This window comes from Cupressus sempervirens, chromosome 9 (assembly GCF_028749045.1).
Source record: "Cupressus sempervirens isolate cs-2001-9-10 chromosome 9, ASM2874904v1, whole genome shotgun sequence".
Lineage (NCBI taxonomy): Eukaryota > Viridiplantae > Streptophyta > Pinopsida > Cupressales > Cupressaceae > Cupressus > Cupressus sempervirens.
This window is the reverse complement of record NC_143126.1, coordinates 426,070,889-426,080,001: the sequence shown is the minus strand read 5'-3', so window position 1 is coordinate 426,080,001 and position 9,113 is coordinate 426,070,889.

Here is a 9,113-nt window from a genome sequence, read left to right as displayed (position 1 = left end):
GGGTCCCTATGACCCCATTTGACCCATATGAACGATTCAAATATGTCCTTATGGGTCCTAAGACCCCTAAGGACATATGTCATCATTTAACAAGTCAAAAGGGGTCATAGGGTACCCTATCATCCTTTTTACCCCATATGAACGATTCGAATATGTCCCTATGGGTCATAGGACACCTAAGGACAAATGTCATTGTTTAATGGGTCAGAGGGAGTCATAAGGCACCCTATCACCCCTTTTGACCCATATGAACGATTCGAATATGTCTTTAGGGGTCCCAGGACCCTTAGGGAAATATGTCATCGTTTAATAGATCAGATGGGGGTCATAGGTCACCCTGTGACCCCTTTTGACCCATATGAACAATTCGAATATGTCCCTATGGGTCCTAGGACCCCTAGGGACATATGTTGTCGTTTAATGAGGCAAAGGTGGTCATAAGGCACCCTATCACCCCCTTTGACCGAAATGAACAATTTGAATATGTCCTTAGGGGTCCCATAACCCCTAAGAACATAAGTCACCATTTAATAGGTCAAAAGGGGTTATAGGTCACCTTATGACCCCTTTTGACCTATACCAATGATTCGAATATGTCCCTTAGGGTCCTAGGACCCCCAAGGACATATGTCATTGTTTAATGAGTCAAAGGGTGTCATAGTTCACCCTTTGACAACTTTTGACCCATATGAACGATTTGAATAAGTCCTTAGGGGTCCTAGGACCCCTAGGGACATATGTCATCGTTTAATGGGTAAAAAAGAGCCATAAGTCACCCTATGACCAATTTGAACAATTTGAATATGTCCTTAGGGGTCCTATGACCCTTAGCGACATATGTCGTCATTCAATGGGTCAAAGGGTGTCATAGGTCTCCCTATGACCCCCTTTGACCCATATGAATAATTCAAATATGTCCCTAGGGGTCCTAGGATCCCTAGGGACATGTCATTGTTCAATGGGTCAAATGGGGTCATAGGGTGACCCTATGACCCCCTTTGACCCATATGAATGATTCGAATATGTTCCAATGGGTCCTAGGACCCATAAGGACATATGTCATTGTTTAATGGGTCAAAAGGGGTCATAGGTCACCCTATGACTCCCTTTGACCCATATGAATGATTCAAATATGTCCTTAGGGTTCCTATGACCGCTACGGCCATATGTCGTCATTTAATGGCTCAAATGGAGTCATAGGTCACCCTATGACCCTCTTTGACCCATAGGAATGATTCGAATATGTCCTTACGGGTCGTAAGACTCCTCGGGACATATGTCATTGTTTAAGAGGTCAAAGGGGGTCATAGGTCACCCAATGACCTTTAACCCATATGAACAATTTGAATATGTCCTTAGGGATCATAGGAACAATTTGAATAGGTCACCCTATGACCCCCTTTGACCCATTAAACGACGACATATGTCCCTAGGGGTCCTACGACCCCTAGGGACATATTCAAATTGTTCCTATGGGTTGACCCTCTTTGACCCATAGGAAACATTCGAATATGTCCCTAGAGATCCTAGGACCCCTAAGGACATATGTCGTCATTTAATGGGTCAAAGGGGGTCATAGATCACCCTATGACCCCTGTTGACCTATATGAACGATTTGAATATGTTCTTATTGGTCCTATGACCTCTAGGGACACATGTCATCATTTAATGGGTCAAAAGGACTCATATGTCACTCTATGACCCCCTTTGACCTATAGAAATGATTCAAATATGTCCCTATGGGTGCTAGGACCCTTGGAAACATATGTCATCATTTAATAGGTCAAAGGGAGTCATAAGTCACTTTATGACTCCCTTTGACCCATATGAATGATTGAAATATGTCCTTAAGTGTATTAAAACTCCTAAGAACATATGTCATCGTTTAATGATTCAAAGGGGGTCATAAGTCACCCTATGACTCTCTTTAACCGATATGAACGATACGAATATGTCCTTGTGTGTGCTAGGAAACTTAGGGATATATGTCATCATTTAATGAGTCAAAGGGAGACATAGGTCACCCTATGATCACCTTTGACCTTGTATGAATGATTTGAATATGTCTTTAGGGGTCTTAGGACCCCTAGGGACATATGTCATCATTTAATGGGTCAAAGGGGGTCATAGGTCACCCAATGACCCCCTTTGATCGATATGAATGATTCGAATATGTCCCAATGGGACCTACGACCCGTAGCGACATATGTCATCGTTTAATGGGTCAAAGGGTGTCATAGGGCATCTTATGACCCCCTTTGACCCATAGGAATGATTTGAATATGTCCTTGGGGGTCCCAAGACTCCTAGGAACATATGTTGTCGTTTAATGGGTCAAAGGGGTTCATAGGTAACCCTATGACCCCCTTTGACCCATATGAATGATTCGAATATGTCCTTATAAGTCATAAGACCCCTAGAGACATATATCGTCAATTATTTGGTCAAAAGGTGCCTATGACCCCCTTTGACCCATATGAACGATTCAAATATGTCCTTATGGGTCGTAGGACAATTAGGGGCATATGTCATCATTTCATGAGTCAAAGGGGGTCATAGGTCACCTTATGACCACATTTGACTCATATGAACAATTCAAATATGTCTCTAGGGGTCATAGGACCCTTAGGGACATATGTCATCATTTAATGGATCAAAAGTTGTCATAGGTCACCCTATGACCCCCTTTGACCCATATGAACGATTCGAATATGTTCATAGGGGTCGTAGGACTCTTAGGGACATATGTCATCATTTAATAGGTCAAAAGGGGTCATAGGTCAACCAATGACCTTTAACCCATATGAACAATTCGAATATGTCCTTAGGGGTCCTATGACCCCTAGGGACATATGTCATCGTTTCATGGGTCAAAAGGAGTCATAGGTCACCCTATGATCCCTTTTGACCCATATGAGCAATTTGAATATGTCCCTATGGGTCCTAGTACCCCTAGAAACATATGTCATCATTTAATGGGTCAAAGGGAACCCCTTTTGACCCATATGAACGATTTGAATATGTCTTTATTGGTACTATGACCCTTACGAACATATGTCATCGTTTAATGAATCAAAGGGAGTTACAGGTCACTCTATGACCCCCTTTGACCTATAGAAATGATTCAAATATGTCCCTATGGGTGTTAGAACCCCTAGGGACATATGTCATTATTTAATGGGTCAAAGGGGGTCATAGGTCAACCTATGACCCCCTTTGACCCATATGAACGATTCGAATATGTTCTTAAGGGTATTAGAACTCCTAAAGTCATATGTCATCATTTAGTGGGTCAAAAGGGGTCATAAGTCACCCTATGACCCCCTTTAATCAATATGGCCCATTTGAATGTGTCCCTAAAGGTCCTAGGACCCCTAGGGACATATGTCGTCGATTAATGGGTGAAAGGGGGTCATAGGTCATGTTATGACCCCCTTTGACCCATATGAATGATACAAATATGTCTTTGTGGGTGTTAGGACCCCTAGGGACATATGTCATCATTTAATGGGTCAAAGGGAGGCATAGGTCACCCTATGATCGCCTTTGACTCCATATGAATGATTTGAATATGTCTGTAAGGGTCCTAGGACCCCTAGGGACATATGTCATCATTTCATGACCCCCTTTGACCCATATGAATGATTTGAATATGTCCCAAGGGGACTTACAACCTGTAGGGACATATGTTGTCGTTTAACGGATCAAAGGGTGTCATAGGGCACCCTATGACCCCCTTTGACCCAAATGAATGATTCAAATATGTCCTTGAGGGTCTTAGGACCCCTAGGGATATATGTTGTTGTTAATGGGTCAAAGGGGTTCATAGGTAACCCTATAACCCCCTTTGACCCATATGAATGATTTGAATATGTCCCTATGGGTCCTACGACCCTTAGAGACATATATCGTTGTTTATTCAGTCAAAATGGGTCATAGGCACCCTATGACCCCCTTTGACCCATATGAATGATTTGAATATGTCCCTATGGATTGTAGGACCCTTAGGGACATATGTAATCATTTAATGAGTCAAATGGGGTTATAGGTCACCTTATGACCACCTTTGACCCATATGAACGATTCGAATATGTCCTTAGGGGTCCTAGGATCCCTAGGGACATATGTCATCATTTAATGGATCAAAGAGTGTTATAGGTCACCCTATGACACCTTTTGACCCATATGAACGATTCGAATATGTCCCTAGGGGTCCTAGGACCCTTAGGGACATATGTCATAGTTCAATGAGTCAAAGGGTGTCATAGGTCATCCTATGACTCTCTTTGACCCATATGAACAATTCAAATATGTCTGTACGGGTCCTAGGACCCATAGGGACATATTCAAATCTTTCATATGGATCAAAAGGGGTCATCGGTCACCCCATGACCTCCTTTGACCCATATGGCCTATTCGAATATGTCCCTAGGGGTCCTAGGACACCTAGGGACATATGTTGTCATTTAATAGGTCAAAGGGGGTCATAGGTCACCCTATGACTCCTTTTGACCCATATGAAAGATTTGAATATGTCTGTAAGGGTCCCATGACCCCTAGGGACATATGTCGCCGTTTAATGGGCCAAAAGGAGTCATAGGTCACCTTATGACTCCTTTGACCCTTAAGAATGATTCGAATATGTCCCTAAGATTCTTAGGACCTCTAGGGACATATGTCATCGTTTAATGGGTGAAAGGGGGTCATAAGTCACCCTGTGACCACCTTTGACCCATATAAACGATTCAAATATGTCTTCAGGGGTACTAGAACCCCCAAGGACATATATCATCGTTTAATAGGTCAAAGGGGGTCATAAGTCACCCTATGACCCCTTTTGACCCATATGGCCCATTCGAATATGTCCCCCTAGGGACATATGTCGTCGTCTATTGGGTCAAAAGGGGTCATAAGTCACCCTATGACCCCATTTGACCAATCTGAACAATTTGAATATGTCCTTAGGGGTCTTATGACCCCTAGGGACATATGTCATCATTTAATGGGTCAAAGGGAGTAATAGGTCATCCTATGACCCACTTTGACCCATATGAACAATTCGAATATGTCCCTAGGGGTTCTAGGTCCCCTAGAGACATATGTCATCGTTTAATAGATCAAAGGGGGTCATAGGTCACCCTATGACCTCCTTTGAACCATATGAATGATTCCAATATGTCCATAGGGGTCCACGGACTTTTAGAAATATATGTCATCGTTTAATAGGTCAAAGGGGGTCATAGGTCACCTTATGACCCCCTTTGACCCATATGAATGATTCAAATATGTCCCTAAGGGTTATAGGACACCCAGAGACATATGTCATTGTTTAATGGGTAAAAGGGGGTCATAAGTCACCCTATGACCCCCTTTGACCCATATGAACAATTCGAATATGTCCCTAGGGGTTCTAGGACCCTAAAAGACATATGTCGTCGTTTAATGGGTCAAAGGGGTCATAGGTCACCTATGACCCCCTTGACCCATATGAACGATTTGAATGTCCCTAGGGGTCCTAGGAACCCTAGAGCCATATTTGAATCGTTCATATGGGTCAAAGGGGTTCATGGGTCACCCTATGACCCTCTTTGACCCATATGACCCATTCGAATATGTTCCTAGGGATTCGAGGACTCCTAGCGACATATGTCATCGTTTAATAGGTTAAAGAGGGTCATTGACCCATATTACCCATTCGAATATGTCCCTAGGGGTTCTAGGACTTTTAGAGACATATATCATCATTTAATGGGTTAGAGAGAGTCATAGGTCACCCTATGACCCCTTTTGACCCATATTATCCATTCGAATATATCTCTAGGTTTCCTAAGACCCCTAGGGACATATGTCATCATTTAATGGGTCAAAAGGTCCTATGTCCCCTTTTGACCCATATTACCTATTCAAATATGTCCTTAGGGGTCCTAGGACCGCTAGAGACATATGTCATCGTTTAATGTGTCAAACTTATGACCCCCTTTGACCCATATGAACGATTTGGATATGTCCTTAGGGGTCCTAGGACCCCTAGGGACATATGTCGTCATATAATGGGTCAATGGGAGTCATAGGTCACCCTATGACCTACTTTCACCTATATGAATAATTCGAATATGTCCTTATGGGTCCTTGGACCCCGAGGGACATATGTCGTTGTTTAATGGGTCAAAGGGGGTCATAAGGCATCTTATGACCTCCTTTGACCTATATGAACAATTCAAATATGTCCCTAGGGCTCCTAGGACCCCTAGGGACATATGTTGTCATTTAATGTGTCAAAGAACCATATGGCCCATTCGAATATGTCTCTAGGGGTCCTAGGACCCCTAGGGACATATGTTGTCATTTAATGGGTCAAAGAGGGTCATAGGTCACCCTATGACTCCTTTTGACCCATATGAATAATTTGAATATGTCATTAGGGGTCCCATGACCCCTAGGGACATATGTCATCATTTAATGGGTCCAAGGGGATCATAGGTCACCCTATGACCCTTTTTGACCCATATGAACGATTTGAATATGTCCCTAAGGGTCCTATGACCCCTATGGACATATGTCATTGTTTAATGTGTCAAAAGGTGTCATAGGTCACCTTATGACCCCCTTTGACCTAAATGAATGATTTGAATATGTCCCTAGGGGTTATAGGACCCCCAGAGACATGTGTCATCATTTAATGGGTCAAAGGGGGTCATTGGTCACTTTATGACCCCCTTTGACCAATATGATTTGAAATGTTCCTAGGAGTTGTAGGACCCCTAGAGACATGTCATCATTTAATGGGTCTAAGGGGGTTTAAGTCACCTATGGCCCCCTTGACCCATATGAATGATTCAAATATGTCCCTAGGGGTCCTAGGACCCCTATAGACATATTTGAATCGTTCATATAGGTCAAAGGGGGTCATAGGTCACCCTATGACCCCCTTTGACCTATATGATCCATTCGAATATGTCTTCAGGAGTCTGAGGACCCCTAGCAACATATGTCATTATTTAATGGGTCAATGAGGGTGATAGGTTAGCCTATGACCCCTTTGGCCCATATTACCCATTCGAATATGTCCCTAGGTTTTCTATGACCCCTAGTGACATATGTCATCGTTTAATGGGTCAAAAAGGGTCATATGTCACCCTATGACCCACTTTGACCCATATTATCCATTCGAATATGTCCCTAGGTTTCCTAAGACCCCTGAGGACATATGTCATCATTTAATGGGTCATGAGGGTCCTATGTCCCCCTTTGACCCATATTACCCATTCAAATATGTCATTAGGGGTCCTAGGACCCCTAGAGACATATGTCGTAATTTAATATGTCAATGGGGGTCACAAGTCACCCTATGACCTCCTTTGACCCATATGAATGATTCGAATATGTCCTTAGGGGTCCTAGGACCCCTAGGGACATATCTCGTCGTTTAATGGGTCAATGGGAGTCATAGGTCACCCTATGACCCACTTTCACCCATATGAACAATTCAAATATGTCCTTATGGGTCCTAGGACCCCTAGAGACATATGCCATTGTTTAATGGGTCAAAGGGGGTCATAAGGCACCCTGTGACCCCTTTTGACCCATATGAACGATTCGAATATGTCCTTAGGGGTCCTAGGACCCCTAGGGACATATGTCGTTGTTTAATATGTCAAAGACCCATATGGCGCATTCAAATATGTCCTTAGGGGTCCTAGGACACCTAGGGACATATGTTTTTGTTTAATGGGTCAAAGGGGGTCATAGGTCACCCTATGACTCCCTTTGACCCATATGAATAATTCGAATATGTCCTTAGGGGTCCCATGGCCTGTAGGGACATATGTCATCATTTAATCAGTCAAAGGGGGTTATAGGTCACCCTATGACCCCTTTTGACACATATGAACGATTTGAATATGTCGCTAGGGGTCCTAGGACCCCTATGGACATATGTCATCGTTTAATGGGTCAAAAGGTGTCATAGGTCACTCTATGACCCCCTTTGACCCAAATGAATGATTCGAATATGTCCCTAGGGGTTATAGGACCCCCAGAGACATATGTCATTGTTTAATAGGTCAAAGGGGGTCATAGGTCACCCTATGAACGCCTTTGGCCGATATCATTTGAAATGTTCCTAGGGGTTTCAGGACCCCTAGAGACATATGTCATCGTTTAATGGGTCAAACGGGGTTATAGGTCACCTATGACCCCCTTGACCCATATGAATGATTCAAATATGTCCCTAGGGGTCCTAGGACCCCTAGAGACATATTTGAATCATTCATATAGGTCAAAGGGGGTCATAGGTCACCCTATGACCCCCTTTGACCCATATGACCCATATGACCTATTCGAGGACCCCTAGAGACATATTTGAATCGTTCATATAGGTCAAAGGGTGACCTATGACCCCCTTTGACCCATATGACCCATATGACCTATTCGAATATGTCCCTAGGGGTATGAGGACCCCTAGCAACATATGTCATCATTTAATGGGTCAAAGAGGGTCATAGGTCAACCTATGACCCCTTTTGGCCCATATTACCCATTCGAATATGTCCCTAGAGTTTCTAGGACCCCTAGAGACATATGTCGTTGTTTAATGGGTCAAAAAGAGTCATAGGTCACCTTACGACCCCCTTTGACCCATATTACCCATTCGAATATATCCCTAGGGCTCCAAGGACCCCTAGGAACATATCTTGTCATTTAATGGGTCAAAGGGACCTATAACCCCCTTTTACCCATATTACCCATTCGAATATGTCCCTAGGGGTTGTAGGACCCCTAGAGACATATGTCGTCATTTAATGGGTCAAAGGCCTACGACCCCCTTTGACCCATACGAACAATTTAAATATGTCCCTCGGGGTCCTAAGATCCGTAGGGACATATATCATCATTTAATGGATGAAAAGGGGTCATAGGTCACCCTATGACCCCCTTTGACCCATATTAACTATTGTAATATGTTCCTAGGCTCCTAGGACCCCTAAGGACATATGTCGTTGTTTAATGCATCAAAAGTGGTTAATGGTTGACCTATGACCCCATTTGACTCATATATATTAATAATATACATATCTATTAATAACATACATATTAATATAATAATATATAAT